This window comes from Triticum urartu, chromosome 4 (genome assembly GCF_003073215.2).
Source record: "Triticum urartu cultivar G1812 chromosome 4, Tu2.1, whole genome shotgun sequence".
NCBI lineage: Eukaryota > Viridiplantae > Streptophyta > Magnoliopsida > Poales > Poaceae > Triticum > Triticum urartu.
Window position 1 is genome coordinate 268,648,766 of NC_053025.1, and position 22,696 is coordinate 268,671,461.

A 22,696-nucleotide genomic window follows, 5' to 3' on the forward strand; every position below is an offset into this window, starting at 1 on the left:
GGGTTGGTCACGTTACCCGGTGAGGGCCAGGTTGCATAGCTACCACTGAGCTGGGAGATGTACATGGCTTCCCTAGCCCCACTGGATTAGAGGGTCGACAGTGTCTTGTGCGAAACGGTGGCTGACATTGTGAGGTGGCGGTTTTGGGTAATCTCCTTTACAAAATAAAAAATCAACAGTACCTGGTGATTGTACTAATTAGTGGTTTCTTTGTTTGGTTGCAGACCTTCTACATGTGTCTTGAGGAACACAAGGCGGACAAGGCTATGGTTCTCGAAGATGAGTGCAAGCGCCTGCTTCAGAACTAACGTCACGAGGCTAGGGTGCAGGTTGTTCGAGACTACTACGCCTTGACTAACATTAGGAGGGCCAAGAAGAATTGTTGTGCCAAGTATCTGAGTAAGGAGAAGTACATGAAGGTAATTACCTATTCTTAAGGCCTTGTACTTAGTTTCCTTGATTTCATTCATAGACGTAGAGCTGAAATTTCTATTTGACTAACTTAGGTGCCCCCGAGAAGGTGTGCGGATAGGATGGACTGTTGGGAGGCGTTGGTGGATGAGTGGTGCTTTGATACGTCTCCAACGTATCTATAATTGTTTATCTATTCATTACATTTTCTAATATTTTACATGATTTTGGTATGATTTGGTTAGAACTAACCCGGACTGACGCTGTTTTTAGCAGAACTACGGTGGTGTTGTTTTTGTGTGGAAATAAAAGTTCTCAGAATGTGCTGAAAATCAACAGAGTTTTTTTCTGGAAAATATAAATCAACGAAGAGTTACTGGAGGGGAGTCCCGTGGGTCCCACGAGGGTGGAGGGCGTGCCCATCCCCCTAGGGCATGCCCCTGTGCCTCGTGGACTTCCCGTGGGGCCCCATGACTTCTTCTCGATCCCAACCTCTCCTATAAATCCCCAAACCTCTAGAAAATAACCTAGATCGGGAGTTCCACCGCTGCATGCCTCTGTAGCCACCAAAAACCAATCAAGACCCCGTTTCGACACCCTGACGGAGGGGGGATCCATCACCGGTGGCCATCTTCATCATCCTGACGCTCTCCATGACAAGGAGGGAGTAGTTCACACTCGGGGCTGAGGGTATGTACCGGTAGCTATGTGTTTGATCTCTCTCTCTCTCTCTCGTGTTCTTGATATGGCATGATCTTGATGTACCGCGAGCTTTGCTATTATACTTGGATCTTATGATGTTTCTCCCCCTCTATCTCCTTGTGATGAATTGAGTTTTCCCTTTGAAGTTATCTTATCAGATTGAGTCTTTAAGGATTTGAGAACACTTGATGTATGTCTTGCATGTGCTTATCTGTGGTGACAATGGGATATTCATGTGATCCACTTGATGTATGTTTTGGTGATCAACTTGCGAGTTCTGTGACCTATTGAACTTATGCATAGGGGTTGGCACACATTTTCGTCTTGACAAACTAGTAGAAACTTTGGGGCACTCTTTGAAGTTCTTTGTGTCGGTTGAATAGATGAATCTGAGATTGTGTGATGCATATTGTATAATCATACCCGCAGATACTTGAGGTGACATTGGAGTATCTAGGTGGCATTATGGGTTTGGTTGATTTGTGTCTGAAGGTGTTATTTTACTACGAACTCTAGGGCTGTTTGTGACACTTATAGGAAAAGCCCAATGGATTGATCGGAAAGAATAACTTTGAGGTGGTTTCGTACCCTACAATATACTCTTGGTTTGTTCTCCGCTATTAGTGACTTTGGAGTGACTCTTTGTTGCATGTTGAGGGATATTTATATGATCTAATTATGTTATCCTTGTTGAGAGAACTTGCACTAGTGAAAGTATGAACCCTAGGCCTTGTTTCGAAACAACGCAATACATTTGTGCTCACTTTTATCATTAGTTACCTTGCTGTTTTTGTATTTTCAGACTACAAAAACCTATATCTACCATCAATATTGCACTTGTATCACCATCTCTTCACCGAACTAGTGCACCTATACAATTTTACCATTGTACCGGGTGTGTTGGGGACACAAGAGACTCTTCGTTATTTGGTTGCAGGGTTGTTTGAGAGAGACCATCTTCATCCTATGCCTCCCACGGATTGATAAACCTTAGGTCATCCACTTGAGGTAAATTTGATACTGTCCTACAAACCTCTGCACTTGGAGGCCTAACAACGTCTAGAAGAAGAAGGTTGTGTAGTAGACATCAAGCTCTTTTCTGGCGCCGTTGCCGGGGAGGTTAGCGCTTGAAGGTATATCTTTAGATCTTGCAATCGAATCTTTTTGTTTCTTGTTTTATCACTAGTTTAGTCTATAAAATAAAACTACAAAAAATGGAATTGAGGTTGCCTCATATGCTTCATCTTTGTAATATCTTTCGTGAAAATAAGGATTCCAATAATTGTGCCAAAGTGTTAGAAGATGTAGCGACCAGACCTCAAACAGTCTGATCTTTGTGCTCCGGTGTGATCCCTGGATTAGTAATGTTGACACCACACATTAGTCGGAGGATTTATAGCAGAGTAGCAATCACACACTTATTACATCGAGTGTCTCAAAAGAGAACTTATTACAATAAATATGGCTTAAGGTCATCTAATAACGATAACAGCGGAAGGCTTGGAAGATAAGTGAGTCCATCAACTCCAACGGCATCACTGAGTATAGAACCACGACCTAAAACTCCTTAATCGTCGTCTGAAAAGTCTGCAACATTAACGTTGCAGCCCGAAAACGGGTCAGCACATGGAATATGCTGGCAAGGTAACACATAGAGAGTAATGGAATGAAACAGCTATACTATATGCATATTTGGCTGGTGGAAAGCTCTATGGTTACTGTTTTGCGTAAAGCCAATTTTTCCCTACTGCAAAGGAATAAATTTAATTACTATCATGGTGGTTGTTAAACATTGAGAATGGTTGACAGCATTCTCAATCCCAATTAAGCATCATCATTAAACATAACCCAACAAAATTAGTTTAGAGTAACATGTTGAGATTCACATGAAAATCCAGGTACTAGATACTCAAGATGTCCATAACCGGGGACACGGCTAACCATGATTAGTTTGTTACACTCTGTAGAGGTTTGCGCACTTTTCCCCACAAGACTCGATCGCCTCCGTTTGTTTTCTCGCACTACATGGTGTTTGAGAAGACGGATGACCGAGACATAGCCTTTCAGAAGCGCTAGCACCTTACGATCGGGTAGACCGTACCACCTACATCCCCTACATCTGCTAGTCTACCACTGTAAGAGTTCGCACGACTTAGTCAACTATGCTAGAGCCCATAATAGCTTGTGGCTGCACACGAAAGTTTCTAGTATGAATAATCTCATGATCCCTTTGAGCCTGGGTGGCGGTCCAAAAGAAAACAGGCAAGTCCTGGAATACCCAGGTGCCTCAATCCACCTAGATGTGTGTTTAAGTTGCCACCTTAGATAAACCATTAATTAACAATCTCACATCTGTGATGGATATCACTCACCCAATCCACGTCTACTAGCATAGCATGGCATAATAAGCAAACGTAGAAGTAACTCCCCAAAGGTTTGATAATAAATAGGTAATAGGTACTACCTCATCTACTTCCCATCCCACAATTTAATTAGGTCCTAATCATGCAATGTGTGAGGATTGATCTAATGCAATAAAACTGGGTAGTAGAAAAGGTATGATCAAAGTGTTACTTGCCTTGCTGATCATCTGGGAAACCTAACGATTCGAAGTAACAGGCGGCGCACTCCGGATACTCTATCGCAAACAACAAACGAGCATACAATAAGTACTCATCTAATGCACAGGTAAAACTCAAATAAGAGATCTAACCAGAAGGTTCAACTTAAGATCTCCGGTTGGCAAAAAGAATCAAATCGAACAAAGCAACGAAAGTCAAACGGCGAAAGAAAACAACTTCGTTCTAGTAATCTGGATCTAGGGCAAGTTTTACAGTAGCAAAATCTTGTTTAAGTTTGTTAAACGGATAGAGGGTTTCAAGACGAAACTCTAGGCGCTTGAATCGCCTGATTCCGATAAACGAGCAAAAAGTTATACTAAAATGAAAATCGGATCAGGAATCACGATCAGAAAAATCGCGGATTTAATCCGAGAAAAGAAAACGACGAACGGATTAACGAACAAACGTTCGTTATCCAGATCTAAACAATGAACGTGTTCGTTTAAATGAAGAAACGAGCGAATGCTCGCTATTTAACCTCAACCGAAAAAAAACCGATCTAAAAAAACGAAAACAAAAAAAAAACGAAAAAAACCGACGGAAAACCGTTCGGTTTTCTACAAAAACCCGGCGGCGTGGACTATGAGGCGGCGGGGAACCTTGGCGGGCGTGCGGCGGGGCGGCGGCTCCGGCGGGCGGGGCGGCGGCGGCGGGGCTGGGGCGGGCCGCTGGGCTAGGGTTCCCCCCCCCCTCGGGGTGGGCCGGCTTATAAAGCCCCTACGGGCCGGAAGTCCTAGTCGGACATGGCCCGTAGGTCGGTTCCCCCTTTTCTTTAAATAGTTACGCTCAGAAGAAAAATAAAAACAAATACTAAACGGACTCCAAAAATCCCGAAATAAATTTTCCCGGGCTTCTAAAATCAAGCCGACAAAGTGAACATTTATTTGGGCCCTAAATGCAATTTTGAAAAACGCACATTTTTCCTAAATTGAAATAAAACACCGAAAAACTCCGAAATAAAATCTTATTTGATTTTATTATTAAATCCTCAATATTTCTCTATTTTGGGAAAGTCAAAATATTCCCTCTCTCATATTTTTGTAATAGAAATAATTGATGATAAAATAAATAAAATCAAATGATCCTATTCTCAAAATTTTAGAAAACTCAAATATGAAAATAACGAAATCCCCAACTCTCTCCGTGGGTCCTTGAGTTGCGCATAATTTTCTAGGATCAACCAAAATGCAAAATAAAATATGATATGCAATGATGATCTAATGTATAACATTCCAAATTGAAAATTTGGGATGTTACAAACCTACCCCCCTTAAGATGAATCTCGCCCTCGAGATTCGGGTTGGCTAGAAAATAGGTGAGGGTGGTCTTTGAGCGAATCTTCCTCTCGTTCCCAGGTGGCTTCATCCTCTGAGTGGTGGCTCCACTGAACTTTGCAAAACTTGATAACTTTGCTGCGGGTAACCCGGCTGGCAAACTCGAGGATCTTAACTGGTTTCTCCTCGTAGGTTAAATCGTTATCCAACTGAATAGTCTCCAAAGGCACTGTGTCTCTCAATGGTATATCAGCCATCTCCGCGTGACACTTCTTCAACTGAGAAACGTGGAACACATCATGCACTCCTGACAATCCTTCAGGCAATTCCAACTGGTAGGCCACTTCTCCCATACGCTCCAAAACTCGATATGGTCCTACTAATCGTGGCACTAACTTCCCTTTAACTCCCTTTAACTTCATAAACTGTCTCCTTGTGTTTAGAATCTGCATAACTTTTCTGTCTCGACTGGGCTACCTTGAGCCTATCACGAATCAATTTACCTTCTATTCAGACTCTTTAATCAAGTCAGGTCCAAACAACAGGCGGTCTCCAACTTCGTCCCACGACAGCGGTGTCCTGCACCTCCTTCCGTACAAAGCTTCGAAAGGGGCCATCTTCAAACTGGTTTGGTAACTGTTGTTGTAAGAGAACTCGGCATATGGGAGATTGTCATCCCAACTAGATCCATAATCTAGCGCACAAGCTCTCAGCATATCCTCCAAAATCTGATTGACTCTCTCGGTCTGTCCATCTGTCTGTGGATGAAAGAGCTGTACTGAATTCTAGCCTGGTACCCAAAGTTTCGTGCAACTGCTTCCAGAACTTTGAGGTAAACTGGGTTCCTCTATCAGATACGATACTCCTCGGAACTCCATGCAGACATACGATCCTGGTCATCTATATCTTTGCCAACTTAGCACTGGTGTAAGTGGTCTTTACTGGGATGAAATGAGCTACTTTCGTCAATCGATCAACTACAACCCAAATTGAGTCATAGCCTGAACGAGTCCTGGGCAAACCCGTGATAAAATCCATGCCTAGCTTATCCCACTTCCATTCGGGTATCGGCAATGGTTGTGACAATCCTGCTGGCTTCTGATGCCCTGCCTTTACTCTCTGGCATACATCACAAACTGCTACATACGCCGCTATATCCTTCTTCATTCCAGTCCACCAGAAAATATCCTTCAAATCCAAATACATCTTGGTATTTCCTGGGAGAATCGAATATGGTGAATCATGTGCCTCTTGCAAAATCAACTTCCTGATCTCCGGGTTATTGGGCACATAAACACGGTCTTCAAACCATAGGGTATCGTGCTCATCCTCACGAAATCCTTTAGCTTTTCCTTTGCTCAGGTTCTTCTTTATAGCGGTAACCTCTTTGTCAGTCTTCTGAGCTTCCCTGATTTTATTCATCAAGGTTGACTGAATCTCCAATGCTGCTACATAGCCTCTCGGAACTATTTCCAAACATAGTTCACGAAGATTTTCTGCTAACTCCTTGGGTATTTCTCCCATCATTAATGTATTGACATGGCTCTTACGGCTTAATGCGTCAGCTACTACATTAGCCTTTCCAGGATGATAATGTAATTTCATATCATAATCTTTGATAAGCTCCAACCATCTCCTTTGTCTGAGATTCAACTCCTTCTGTGTGAAAATGTACTTCAAACTCTTATGATCCGTGTACACCTCACAATGGTTTCCAATGAGGAAATGTCTCCATGTTTTCAAAGCATGCACTACAGCTGCTAACTCCAAATCATGCGTAGCATAATTCAACTCATGGGGCTTCAGTTGTCTTGAGGCATATGAAACAACTCTCCCTTCCTGCATAAGCACTGCTCCAAGTCCTCGACATGAAGCGTCGCAGTACACCTCATAATCTTTGGTCTGGTCTGGCAAAATCAACACTGGTGAGGTAACCAAGAGTTTCTTCAACTCCTGAAAACTAGCCTCACACTCCTCTGTCCATATGAACTTGGTATCTTTCTTTAACAACTCAGTCATAGGCTTCGCAATCTTTCAGAAATTCTCAATAAATCTCCGGTAGTATCCTGCGAGTCCAAGAAAACTCCGGATCTCTCCAACTGTTGTTGGGGCTTCCCACTTGGTCATGGTTTCAACTTTAGCGGGATCTACTGCTATACCTTCTCCGGATATAACGTGTCCGAGGAATCCTACTTCTTTCAACCAAAACTCGCATTTGCTAAACTTGGCATATAATTGGTGTTCTCTGAGCTTTCCCAGTACCACAACGCAAATGCTCCTTATGCTCCTCTTCATTCTTCGAATAAACCAGGATATCATCAATGAACACTACGACGAACTTATCCAAAAACTCCATAAACACTTTGTTCATCATGTTCATAAAGTAGGCAGGCACGTTAGTCAGACCAAATGACATAACGGTATACTCATACAGCCCATACCTAGTGGTAAAAGCTGTCTTCGGAATATCCTGTTCTCGAATCTTCAACTGGTGGTATCCTGATCGCAGATCGATCTTGGAAAATACCTTAGCTCCTTGCAATCGATCAAACAGATTGTTGATCATTGGTAGTGGGTACTTGTTCTTGATCATTACTTTGTTCAATCCTCGATAATCAACAACCATCCTTAACGATCCATCCTTCTTCTCCACTAGAATTACTGGCGATCCCCAAGGTGGAGAACTTGGGAGAATATATCCCTTATCTAGTAACTCCTTAATATGCTTCTTAATTTCCACCAAATCCTTTGCTGGCATCCTATAAGGTCTCTTTGATATTGGACCAGTGCCGGGCAATAGCTCAATCAAGAACTCAATATCTCTATCCGGTGGCATGCCTGGCAACTCTTCTGGAAATACATCAGGGAAATCCCTTACCACTAGTACTTCCTCCTGCACAACTCCTATTAGGCAATTTACTTGGGTCCTCTTTGGCACATGCCGGGATACATACTTGATCCTTCTCCCTTCTGGTGTGGTAAGCAAAATTGACTTACTAGCACATTTAATATTCCCTTCATACTTTGATAACCAATCCATGCCTAATATCACATCCAATCCTTGAGATTCCAATACTATTAGGTCTGAGGGAAAAACATTGTTACCAATCCTTAATGGTAACCGATCACACCATAGACTAGCCACATACTCTGCTCCGGGCGAGGTTACTAACATGGGTGACCTAAGGGCTTTGGTTGGTAGGTTATACTTATCCACAAATCCCCTTGAGATGTATGAATGCGATGCACCAGTATCAAAAAGAACGAGTGCAGTAAATGACTTAACCAAAAACTTACCTATTACTGCATCGGGCTGAGCTTCAACCTCCTCCACGCTAACGTGGTTCACCTGTCCCCTGTTGAAAGGGTTCAGCTTCTTCCCAGAACTTCCATTGCCATTTTGGCCTTCAGGACATTCATTGTCATAATGTCCGGTCTTCGAACACTTATAGAAAGTGACTTGTCTCAAGTCCTTCTTGGCTGGGGTTGAGGGGTTGGTGCGGTTCTGGCCGTTGCTTCCTCCATTGCCATTACCATTCTTGGTGCCATTGTGATTGTGCGAGCTACCTCCTCCATGGGTATGCTGAAAATGTCCTCCCGGTCTAGGGGTAAAACGTGGCTTCTGCTGAGCTCCTGAATTGTACTTTCCTTGTCCATATTTCCTCTTGTGATTCTCAATTTGCTGCTGCTTCCCTTCAATCATGAGAGCACGATCTACCAACTCCCGGTAGTTATTGAAGGTGGCTACCATCAACTGCATGCTCAACTCATCATTCAATCCTTCCAAAAACTTCTCTTGCTTAGCTGCATCCGTAGCGACATCATCTGGGGCATAATGTGCTAACTTACTAAATTCCTCCACATACTGGCCAACTGTCCTTCCTCCTTGGCGCAAGTTGCGAAACTCACGCTTCTTCATGGCCATAGCTCCTGCTGAAACATGGGCAGTATGGAAAGCCTACTGAAACTAGTCCCATGTGACAGTGTCTACTGGGAAAATGGCTGTGAAATTCTCCCACCATGATGCTGCGGGTCCTTCAAGCTGATGTGCGGCAAACTTCACCTTCTCCGCATCTGTGCATCCTGCTGTGGTCAACTCCCTAGCTGTCTTGGGGAGCCTATCATCTGCTACTATCGGCTCGGTGCTACTGGAAAACACCGCCAGATTTAGCCTAAGAAAACAGGCTAAGTGGTCAACAGGTGGTGGTGGTGGTGGGTTGTTGTTGTTGTTCCCCTGATTCTGATTCTGGACTAGCAACTACATCAATGTGTTCTGCTGCTGGATCAACTGGGTGAGATCCGGTGGGAAAGCAAAACCGGGGTCACGTCTCGGAGGCATCTGAGGGTTTAGAAAAGATGAGATATAAGAATAGAGAGGGTCTAAAGAGAATACACTACCCATATGCACATGAGGCAAAAGCAAACAATTCACTTCAATCAATCAAACAAAGGCATACAATCGATCTAACTATCGCAAAAGTGCTCGGGCTACTATATTTACATGGAGGACTACTACTACTGATGAGGTGGTCTATTAGAAATATTCTACGGTCGTTGACTCCATAATATCTGCTCTTGCTTCATCAACATAGTCATCATCGCTACTATCTGCTTCCGAGTCGGTGCCGTCGATGATGATGTAGTCTTCCGGGCTGATCTGCTTGGGTTCTTTGTCTTCATCTACGGGTGTCGGGCCTCCCATAAATATTCCAATCTTCTTGATCAGGTCGTCATTCTTCTCCACCAATACTTCAATTTCCTCTTCATAATCTTCACGTGTAGCCTTGAGTTCTTCCTCCAGTTCCTTGATTCTAGTCTTAGCCTTCTTCAGATCCATCATGTCGGCACACATCTGGTTCTCCTGGCGTCGAATGTGCTGGTTTAATTCCTGGATAAAAGCTGCGATTGATCTATCCTTCCTGGTGCTGATCATCTCCTAGTGCTCATCTCGGCGCCCACAAATCTGGTAGATAGTATCCTTGAGATCCTTGCGGTAGACTTCTCCAATGCGTCCCATGGCGATGTGGGCTGCCATGCTCTTTCCTGGACTCCAAGTTGGTGCATCAAAAGAAAACTCTATGGGCTCAGTGACTGGCATGAACGTTCTTCCTAGAACTTGAACTTGAATCATCCAGCGCTCTTCTTTAGGTAAAGTGGCATTGTAGGTTCCCGTGAAGCTTGGTACTCCTATGTTCAGGTATCTAGTGACTTCCTTCAAGTGTCGTCCAAAGGGTGTATCTTCATCCGGTTGTGTGAACTTGTTCCTTGCATCTGCCATCCTAAAGAGTAGAAAAGATGAGAAGTTAGAAGAGAAGAGAGTGATCTAGGTCTGTAGCTTAGTGGTCGTGTCCTACAGTCAGCGTGTGCTCTGATACCATCTCTGTAGCGACCAGACCTCAAACAGTCTGATCTCTATGCTCCGGTGTCATCCCTGGATTAGTAATGCTGACACCACACAGTACTCGGAGGATTTATAGCAGAGTAGCAATCACACACTTATTACATCGAGTGTCTCAAAAGAGAACTTATTACAATAAATATGGCTTAAGGCCATCTAATAACGATAACAGCGGAAGGCTTGGAAGATAGGTGAGTCCATCAACTCCAACGGCATCACTAAGTATAGAACCACGACCTAAAACTCCTTAATCGTCGTCTGAAAAGTCTGCAACATTAACGTTGCAGCCCGAAAATGGGTCAGCACATGAATATGCTGGCAAGGTAACACATAGAGAGTAATGGAATGAAACAGCTATACTATATGCATATTTGGCTGGTGGAAAGCTCTATGGTTACTGTTTTGCGTAAAGCCAATTTTTCCCTACTGCAAAGGAATAAATTTAATTACTATCATGGTGGTTGTTAAACATTGAGAATGGTTGACAGCATTCTCAATCCCAATTAAGCATCATCATTAAACATAACCCAACAAAATTAGTTTAGAGTAACATGTTGAGATTCACATGAAAATCCAGGTACTAGATACTCAAGATGTCCATAACCGGGGACACGGCTAACCATGATTAGTTTGTTACACTCTGTAGAGGTTTGCGCACTTTTCCCCACAAGACTCGATCGCCTCCGTTTGTTTTCTCGCACTACATGGTGTTTGAGAAGACGGATGACCGAGACATAGCCTTTCAGAAGCGCTAGCACCTTACGATCGGGTAGACCGTACCACCTACATCCCCTACATCTGCTAGTCTACCACTGTAAGAGTTCGCACGACTTAGTCAACTATGCTAGAGCCCATAATAGCTTGTGGCTGCACACGGAAGTTTCTAGTATGAATAATCTCATGATCCCTTTGAGCCTGGGTGGCGGTCCAAAAGAAAACAGGCAAGTCCTGGAATACCCAGGTGCCTCAATCCACCTAGATGTGTGTTTAAGTTGCCACCTTAGATAAACCATTAATTAACAATCTCACATCTGTGATGGATATCACTCACCCAATCCACGTCTACTAGCATAGCATGGCATAATAAGCAAATGTAGAAGTAACTCCCAAAGGTTTGATAATAAATAGGTAATAGGTACTACCTCATCTACTTCCCATCCCACAATTTAATTAGGTTCTAATCATGCAATGTGTGAGGATTGATCTAATGCAATAAAACTGGGTAGTAGAAAAGGTATGATCAAAGTGTTACTTGCCTTGCTGATGTTCCGAGAAACCTAACGATTCGATGTAACAGGCGGCGCACTCCGAATACTCTATCGCAAACAACAAACGAGCATACAATAAGTACTCATCTAATGCACAGGTAAAGCTCAAATAAGAGATCTAACCAAAAGGTTCAACTTAAGAACTCCGGTTGGCAAAAAGAATCAAATCGAACGAAGCAACGAAAGTCAAACGGCGAAAGAAAACAACTTCGTTCTAGTAATCTGGATCTAGGGAAAGTTTTACAGTAGCAAAATCTTGTTTAAGTTGGTTAAACGGATAGAGGGTTTCGAGACGAAACTCTAGGCGCTTGAATCGCCTGATTCCGATAAACAAGCGAAAAGTTATACTAAAACGAAAATCGGATCAGGAATCGCGATCAGAAAAATCGCGGATTTAATCCTAGAAAAGAAAACGACGAACGGATTAACGAACGAACGTTCGTTATCCAGATCTAAACGATGAACATGTTCATTTAAACGAACAAACGAGCGAATGCTCGCTATTTAACCTAAACCGAAAAAAACCGATCTAAAAAAACGAAAACAAAAAAAACGAAAAAAAAACCGACGGAAAACCGTTCGGTTTTCTAAAAAAACTGGCGACGCGGACTAAGAGGCGGCAGTGAACCTCGGCGGGCGTGCGGCGGGGCGGCGGCTCCGGCGGGTGGTGCGGCGGGGCGGCGAGCAGCGCGGCGGGGCGGCGGCGGCGCGCAGGCAGCGGCGGCGGCGTGGCTGGGGCGGGGCGCTAGGGCGGGGCACTGGGCTAGGGTTCCCCACCCCCCCGGGGTGGGACGGCTTAGAAAGCGCCTACGGGCCGGGAGTCCTAGTCGGACACGGCCGTAGGTCGGTTCTCCTTTTTTTTAAATAGTTACGCTCGGAAGAATAATAAAAAGAAATACTAAATAGACTCCAAAAATCGCGAAATAAATTTTCCCGGGCTTCTAAAATCAAGCCCGACAAAGTGAACATTTATTTGGGCCCTAAATACAATTTTGAAAAACGCACATTTTTCCAGAATTCAAATAAAACACTGAAAAACTCCAAAATAAAATCTTATTTGATTTTATTATTAAATCCTCAATATTTCTCTATTTTCGGAAAGTCATTTTATTCCCTCTCTCATATTTTTGTAATAGAAATAATTGATGATAAAATAAATAAAATCAAATGATCCTATTCTAAAAATTTGAGAAAACTCAAATATGAAAATAACGAAATCCCCAACTCTCTCCGTGGGTCCTTGAGTTGCGTAGAATTTTCTAGGATCTACCAAAATGCAAAATAAAATATGATACGCAATGATGATCTAATGTATAACATTCCAAATTGAAAATTTGGGATGTTACAGAAGAAGAATGTATTAAAATGTTTGGCACTAAATCTTTGGATGATGAGCATGATTGCAATGTTGTTAGTCTGAATTCTTTGAATATCCATGATGCTAATGATATGCAAAGCCACAAGGTTGGGTATGCTATGTTTGATTAAGATGATATTTTTGTCCCCCAAGTTTTGATGAGCAAATTTATCATGATGAAAGCATCCCTCATATCTATGATGATTGTTGTGATGACATGTATGCTATAAAGAATAATGATATCCATGAAACTTTTCATCATGATTTTAACTTTCAATTGGATTATGCCTCACATGATAGTTATTCTGTTGAGTTTTCTCCCACTACTATGCAAGAGAATAAATTTGCTTATGTGGAGAGTAATAAAAATTCTATGCTTGTAGATCATGAAAAGAATGAGTTATGTGATGGTTATTGTAAGTGCATCTAGTGCCCCTTAGTGATTTTGGTGTATTGAAGACTTATAGGTTAAGGGACTAATGCATTTGTGAGTGTACACCAGTCTATAAGTCTATGAGGAGTTTGATATTTATAGAGAAAGTCGACCCCTAAAAATGAAGTTCTTCGACTGAAGACTTTGGATTTCTGAAGACTTTTTGAAGACTTTGAAAGTGATGAAATTGGTGTGACCGTGAAGACTTGGTATTCATTCGAAAAACAAGAAGTGTGAAGACTTTTGTTTTCGTAGTTTCATTTTTCTCTTTCTTGATTCATATGAAACACCATACTGTTAAAGGGGGTCGAAGAAATACTAAGGAAAAGTTTCCAACTAATGCTCAACTCAAAATCCTACACCTACCAATTCCTACGCGTGAAGCCATTGGAAATCTCATGCAGTTTAGTCAAATTTCTTCAGTGACATACACAAAGTTCTTCTATTCTCTGAGGAACTTGTTCTAACTGAGGAGTTAGGAATTCACCAGTGAGGATTGGCTACAAGTCAGGAACATGATAGCCCTGAGGAATTTGATAGTCAAATTTCTGACCATTGTTGTGCTACGCGCCAGCTGTCCCAAAATATCTTCCCACCGAACGGTCATATGATTGAAGGGCATTTATGTCTTATCATGTCGGGCTGCTCCATAGGCTATAAATAGTCGCCCCCTACAACCACTAGCTGGTTGGTTTCTCCAAGAGGAACTAACACTTGTCATTTGAGAGCATCCCATCCTCCGAGGACTTTGAGTGAAAATCATCAAGTGAGGAAAACCCAAACCCAAACACCTACAAACCCAAAGTGATTGAGCATCACTTAAGAGATTGATCCAGCATGGATCCGACGCTTGTTACCTTTGAAGACTATGCATCTTCCAAACGGTTAGGCGTCTTGGTCTAGAGCATCCAAGAGGAAATTGTGGATCGCCGAGTGACTGAGTCTGTGAAGGTTTGGAAGTCACCTGAAGACTTACCATGAGTGATTGGGCGAGGTCTGTGTGACCTAAGCTCAAGGGTAATACAGTGAGGACTAAGTGTCCTGAACTGCGTGTTCAGGACTAGGTGTCCAGGACTGTGTGTCCTCAGGTTTGAATACCTAGCCACCCTAACTAGACGTACAACTATCACAGTAGTTGGAACTTCTCGACCAAATCATTGTCTTCACCAAGCCTACTGGTTCTATTTCCTCAACCCTTCCATTTCCTCATTACCGTGTTGTGTGCTTGTTCATATCTGTTTGAAGACTTTCACTTAAGACTTTCCCAATTTCCTCAGTTCAATTTCTCTAGTCTATTTTTCTTCATCCTGTTTATCCTGTGTTTACATTTTCTGTACTCTGTGCTTGTTTTCATTTCATCATGAAGAGCATGCTTATGTTCAATTATATTTACATCTGAGTACTTATTCCGCTGCAAGCATTTCTTCTCGTAGTAATTTCCTTACTCTGAAATTCCTTAGTGAAGAATTCATAAAAGTTGCCAATTCACCCCCCTCTAGTCGACTTAACGCACTTTCAATTGGTATCAGAGGAAGGTACTCCCTTGTTCTGTGTGATTTTGGTTTAACCGCCTGGAGTTTTAGTTATGTCAACCACATGAATGCAGACTGTGGCATGCCCCATCTTTGACGGCCATGATTATCCCAACTGGAAGGCCATGATGAAGAAGCGCCTCAGGGCGATGAACAGCGAACTCTGGACCGTCACTAAGATTGCTCTTACTGACCTATGCAAGATGGCGGAGGCTGATGATATTCGCAAGTACATGGTACTCAACCTCACAGCTAAGGACATCATCTACTCCGGCTTGTCACAAAATCAGTTGAGGAACATTATACATCTCAGCCAGGTGAAGCTCATCTGGGAAAAACTCTCTGCGGTCTATGAAAGTCATCGATCTCACCATGAACCCTGGTTCGAGGACTTCATGGAATCGTGCAAGGCTATGACTTTCAATCCAGAATCATCATCCTTTGCACCATGCCTTATGGAAAAAGGTGCCAAGGTAACTGAATGCTACTTATCTAAGTCTAGTGATGACAAATCTGGTGATGAATTTGGTCCCAGTTATGTCAAACTTGATTCCTTTGCCACTAAACAACAGATAGGTTTGGAAAAAGTTGAAAACATGCTAGATGAGAGCGACGATATGTTGGGTGAAGAAATGGATCGTTCTAAAGCTTTGGCTGGAAGTCTTCAGGGACTTCAGTCCAAGTTTGACAATCTTCAAGGTCATCATAACACTCTCTTATCTGATCATGAGAAGCTTTCTTATGAATTTCTTCAAGGAAAGCAAGATCTTGAGCAGTTAAGAGTGAGTTATGAAGATCTTCAGAAGGAGTGTGATTCGTCACTTCCTCAACAAATCAGCGCTACTCAGGAATAATCTATCCCTCCATGTTTGAAGTGCATTGAATGTAAATCTGCTAATTATTCACCTGAATGCTCAAATGCTTCCATTGCTGCAAATTCTTCAAGTGTCTCTGCTATCACTAATTCCCATCTAAGGACATTGCTGGTATCACTAACAATGCAGGGCTGAAGGAATTGTATATGACAGGCATGTACAAAAGCCTCAAAGGGCATCAGGCTCTTTGTGATGTGCTTAAAAAGAAGATCCTCAACAGGAACCCTAGGAAAGAGGGTATTGCCTTTGAGAGGAAACTCAATGCTGATGGGACCTACTGGAAACCTAAGCAGTATCCCAGAACCTCATGGGTTGCTGCAAAGGGACCTTCAATGGGTCCATCTACTTTATCTGGCTTTACATGTGAATCTTCATATTCTTTTGATGAATCATTTGACTCCAACTATAAACTGTTCAAAAATCAGAATGGTGAAGTGTGTGTTAGATATGTTGGCACTAATTGCATGAATGGTTCTCCTATGAAGAAAATTTGTGTTCCCAAAAGGTGCCTTGAAAGTCTTCAGGTGAATGTTATCATGACACCACCTGTGAAGAATAGGAACCCCAGATCAAATTCTTCATATGGATTCAAGTCCTCATACGGACCAAATTCCTCACATGGATCAAATTCCTCAAAAGGATCAAAGTCCTCATATGAATATCATCATGCTGACCCTTCTGTTTCGCAGGGAAGATCTAATGATTATGGATATGTGCATTAATCTTCAAATCATTATGTTCACAAATCCTTGAAGAATTTCTCTGCTTACTCTTATGCTTACCCTAAGCCCTCTTATGTGAAACGAAGTGGATTGGCATCTATGCCACCTTTCTCTTATGGAGCTCGCAGAATGATGAACTCTTTGCCAACCCTTCAGATGTGGGTGGTGAAGTGAAAGAACTAATCTCTTATCCAGGGTCAGGTCTCCTCACGAACTTAATCGCCTGAAAAATTTGCTAGAGACATGAATTTTCTTGAAAGGATGCAAGCTAATCATGAAGAAATGAATTATCATTTCTCACGTACTCATACTGCTTTATCTGTTCTATTGCTTGACGAAATTGATCTGATGAAATTGATATCATATTCTTCACTGATGGAGTATATGAGTTCATAAGCTGCACTAGTTCATTTGCAGGATGATCAACCCAAAGCCACTGAGTGGGTCCTCAATAGTGGATGTACAAATCACATGACTGGTGACATGAACTTATTGATGGACTCTGCTTTATCTCCATCACATCTGAAGAATATCACTAATGCTGACAAAGACAAAAGCAAGGTATTGGGTCTAGTTAAGGTTGCAATCTCAAAGGATCAACACATGGACAAAGTCATGTTTGTCGACTCCTTAGGGTTCAACCTTATGTCTATCTCAATACTTTGTGATCTTGATATGGTTGTTTTCTTTGGAAAGTATCATTGTGTTGTGATCATAGAAGCTGACAATTCCAAATTCTCCGAAGGCTTTAGGAGAGGAGATTTGTATATTGTTGATTTCTCTATAGGACTAAAACATGCTACATGTCTACTTGCAAAAGCTTCAGAAGGCTGGCTATGGCATCGACAACTTGGTCATGCTGGGATGGGGAACTTGCACATGCTCGCAAAGAAGGAGCATGTCATTCGCATCGAGGGTGTCAAATTCCTCATGGACCATTTTTGTGGAGTTTGTTTGGCTGGAAAGATGACTAGGGCCAAGCATCCCTCAAAGACCATCATGACTACCACTCATGCATTTGAATTGCTTCACATGGATCTCTTTGGCCCTACTCATTATGCCACATTTACTAATGCTGCATCTTTATATGGCTTTGTCATTGTTGATGATTATTCTCGATATACATGGGTGCATATCATCACTTACAAAACTGAAGTGCAGGAAGTCTTCAAACAATTTTCCTCGAGGGCTTCAACCAACTTTGGTGTGAAGATCAAGCCCATCAGAAGTGACAATGGAACTGAGTTCAAGAACACTGGTCTTGATGACTATCTTGATGAACTTGGTATCACTCATGAGTTATCTGCTCCATTTACTCCATAGCAAAATGGCGTCGTGGAGCGCAAGAACATGATGCTTGTTGAGATGGCTCGCACTATGCTTGATGAGTACAAGACGCCTACTCGGTTCTGGCCTCGGGCAATTGATACTACGTGCCACATCATCAACATGGTATATCTTCACAAATTCTTCAAGAAAACTGCATACGAACTCCTCACTAACAAGAAACCCAATGTGAGTTATTTCAAAGTCTTCGGTGCTAAATGCTGGATTAGAGATCCTCATCACAGTTCTAAATTTGCACCGAAAGCACATGAAGGTTTTATGCTCAGTTATGGTAAGAACTCACACACCTACAGAGTCTTCAACACCTATCACCACAAGGTTGTTGAAACTATAGATGTGCGGTTCGATGAACCTAATGGATCACAAAGAGAGCACCTAAGTTCAAGGCTACTGAGGATGTCATTCCTACCGACGAATCTTCTAAAGAAGTCATTCCAGAACATGAAGAATGTCACGCTGATGCACCTGAGGAAAATGATGCTGAAGAAAATGCTAATCAAATTCCTCAATGACAACCAACTCATCCTCGCGTTGCAAATGAAGTGAAGATTGAGAAATTCATCAGCGACATCAACATTGTAGGTCCTCTCACACGCTCAAGAGCTTCACATTTATCTAACTTTTGTGGGCACTTTGCTTTCGTCTCTATCACAGAGCCCACTAAGGTAGATGAAGCATTTACGGAGCCTGAGTGGATTCAAGCTATGCAAGAGGAATTACATCAATTTCAGCTCAACAACATCTAGGAACTGGTCAAACGTCCAGATCCTCGCAAGCACAATATCATTGGCACAAAGTGGATCTATCGCAACAAGAAAGATGAAAATGGCCTTGTGGTGAGGAATAAGGCACGACTTGTAGCTCAAGGCTACACACAGGTTGAAGGAATTGATTTCGATGGAACTTTTGCACCTATTGGTAGATTTGAGGCTATTCGCATGTTACTTGCTTATGCGAACCATCATGCTATCATCTTATATCAAATGGATGTGAAAAGTGCATTCCTCAATGGTAAGCTTGAGGAAGAAGTATATATTGCTCAACTCCCAGGTTTTGAAGATTCAAAGCATCCTAACAAAGTCTTCAGTCTCAATAAGGCCCCTCGGGCGTGGTATGATACTTTGAAGGAATTCCGCATGAAGAAAGTCTTCAAACCCAGTTCACTTGACCCAACTATTTTCACTAAATCTTATGATGGTGAATTTTTTGTGTGCCGAATATATGTTGATGATATCATTTTCGGCTGTACTGACCAACATTACAGTGATGAATTTGCCTATATGATGAGTGAAGAATATCAAATGTCTATGACGGGAGAATTGAAATTCTTCTTAGGTCTTCGGATTCGTCAATAGCGAAATGGCATATTCATATCTCAGGAGAAATACCTCAAGGATGTACTAAGGAAATTTGGCATGCAAGATTGCAAAGGAGTCAAAATCCCTATGCCCACAAACGACCATCTATGCACTGATGAAAATGGTATTGACTTCGATCAAAAGGTATACCGCTCCATGATTGGTTCTTTATTGTACTTATGTGCATCTAGGCCAGATATTATGCTTAGTGTTTGCATGTGTGTCCGATTTCAAGCTACACCGAAGGAATCACACCATAAGGCTATGAAGCATATTCTTCGATATCTAGCTCACACACCAACACTTGGATTATGGTATCCCAAGGGCTCAGCTTTTGGTCTCATTGGATATTCAAACTCTGACTATGCTGGTGATCGTGTGGACCGCAAGTCAACATCAGGCACATGCCATTGCCTTGGACGATCCTTGGTCTGTTGGTCCTCGAAGAAACAGAACTACGTATCACTGTCTACTACTGAAGCTGAGTACATTCCTGCTGGTTCTCGTTGTGCTCAATTGCTGTGGATGAAGCAAACCCTCAAGTACTAGGGCGTCATCATGAATAATGTGCCTCTCTACTGTGACAATGAGAGTGCCATCACTACACAAAAAAGACACATCCGTGACATTTTGGGACAAATGAAAAAAATAAATTCTATCATACTTATGACACTTCTATGAAGATAATTGTGACAAAACCCGGTATCATTATAGATGTGGTGGGCTCCTACTTCTATGACAAAAAATCATGAAAGAAAATGGGCTTTTCGTCCTGGGCCGGCCGGAGATGCAGCTGCATGATATTCTTTGGGACGTCCATGTCGGAAAAAACCGTGGTAGAAGCGAGGGCGAATAAAATATCAGGGTGTTCCCGGTTACGGTGGGTGGTCGGGGCCAAGCGACGCACTGAGGTTTGCACGTTTTTCTTGTACACGCACACGCGTGGGTGCGAGGCGCTGGGCTCTAACTGAAACCGAGCAAGGCGTTCGCCTACTGAACCCGAGCGATTGCACTGCAGGCTACGCGTTACTGAACCCGAGCGATCGATCAATGGCTATTAACTGAACCCAACCGAGCGATTCCTTCGCTACTACTGCTAACTGAAGTCGATCGATCCTTCCTCTGGATTAATAGTGAGCATTGCTAGGGGGGTTTGGATGAACAGTTCCCGGTGGGGGTGGATGAGCAGGACCCCGTGGTGTTGCCTCTGGATGAATAGGACCCCGATCGATCGAGCCGGTTGGGGCTGGATGAACAGGACCCCGTGGAGGGCTAGACGAACAGGATGGCCCCGTGGAGGGCTGGATGAACATTATCCCGTGGAGGGGTGGTTGAACAGGAACCCGTGGAGAGGGCTGGTTGAACAGTAGCCGGTGGAGTAGCGCGCAGTGGAGGCTGGATGAACAGGAACCCGTGGATGAACAATCGCGGGTGGAGGCTGGAGGAGGTCAACAGTGGATGAACAGTAGCCCGTGGAGGCTGGAGGGGGTCAACGGTGGAGATGAACAATACCCCGTGGAGTCCCGTTTTGCGGTACGCCACACCCCTCCCAATGAACAGGACCCCCGTTTCAACTGTAGGAGGTTCGTTTCCTCCGTTTTGCGCTACACCAGACCCCTCCCGATGAACAGGATCCCGTTTCGACCGTGGCCGGTCGAACATAAGGCCGTTTCCTCCGTTCTGCAGTAGGCGAGGCCTCGTTTCAATCGGTTGTTCCATCCAACCCCTCCCGATGAATACGACGATGCTTTCCGTTCCGACCCAGCCGGTTGGCTCCCCATGAACACGACGACGACGATGTTTCTCCGTTTCGACCTAGCCATGTACACGAGCCCTGGCCGTACGTATGTGCGAGTAGGCGTTCGAGACCCTGCCCGTATGTACGTACGTGGCCGTATTTTCTTTCTTGGACACTGGCCGTTGTTCCTATGTGTACATGCTACGTTTGCACCTCTACTATGACACGTGCGCGCCTCTACATGGACTAGTATGTACGTACACATTCGCGACCAGAATGACAACGCTACATACGCTTCGACTAGGTGGGTCCCGACTGTCAGGCACTTCCTTGCATGCGAAGATGTAACTGGTGGGTCCCAATAGTCAGGGGGGGGAATTGTTTTTTTTCCCGGACACACTTCCTTGCATGCGAAGATGTCGCTCGTAGGTCCCAGCTGTCAGGGGGAACATTTTTTCGGAAATACGGTGGCCTGTCCGGTGGGTCCCTATTGTCAGGAGGAGGAATCATTATTTTCCGCGTAATAAGGAGGCACTTCCTTGCTGCGGCCGTGGACCCAGCTTTCAGCCTCTCCACGTATAGTCCATGTCCGATGGAAGCTGTTCCTTGACCACGTTGACCACGCCGTGCCGAGAGCACTAGGGCGGTGGACGATGGTGAGGCCTAGGAAGGGGACGACGTGGAGCCGGGGAAGACGCGGTAGTGGATGCCCATGAGTAGAGGAGTATGAGGGTTCACTGGTTCGCTGTGGTGTGAGGTTGCCGTCACCGCAGAATAACAGGGGGTGTGGGTGAGTAGCGGGATGGCCTGGCCAGCGGTGGGAGTAGTAGGGGCGGTGAGGCCTCCGCGGCATCGCAACCGGCCACGGGAGGTGGGATCACGAGGCACGACCGGCGGTAGTTTGGGCGGCTGGAGCAAGAAGACCAGAGGTTGACTAAGTTGACAAAGCCCTTCATCCCCGTCAACTTAGTTGGCCCACAAGTCAGCCCCCACTATTGTGTGTCCTAGCTAGTAGGGGATATTCATTTTTTTGTGTGTAACAAGGAAGCACTTCCTTGCGTGCGAAGATATAGCTGGTGGGTCCGACCTGTCAGCGGTGGGAACGTTTTTTTCGCGAAATACAGAGGCCCTTCTGGTGGATCCCAGCTATCAGGTGGAGGAATCATTATTTTGCGCATAATAAGGAGGCATTTCCTTGCATGTGGCCGTGGACTCAGCTGTCAGCCTCTCCACGCACAGTCTACTTCTGATGGTGTCGTTCATTGACCACGTTGACCACTCCATGCCGAGCGCATCGAAGGTGGTGGACGACGGCGAGGCCCCGGACAGCAACGAGCCGGAGATGGGAAGACGCGGGAGTAGAGTCACCGACGGAGAGTTGTACGAGGGTTAACTGGTTCTGGTGCGGTGTGGTTCGGCCGTCGATGGAGAAGAACAGGAGGTGTGGAGGGGTGGAGGGATGGCCTGGCCAACGGTGGAGTAGTGCTTCATAGCGAAGAGTGCTAAGCAGAGCTGCTAGCAGCAGGAGGCGGGAGCAGGTGGTCTCGGCGGCGCTGGAGGAAGAAGACGAGAGATTGAAGATGGATGTCGGTCGTTGGATGTAAATCCAATGGCTAACGTTGTCAGAATCATTTGTTGACTAAGTTGACACCGACTTGCA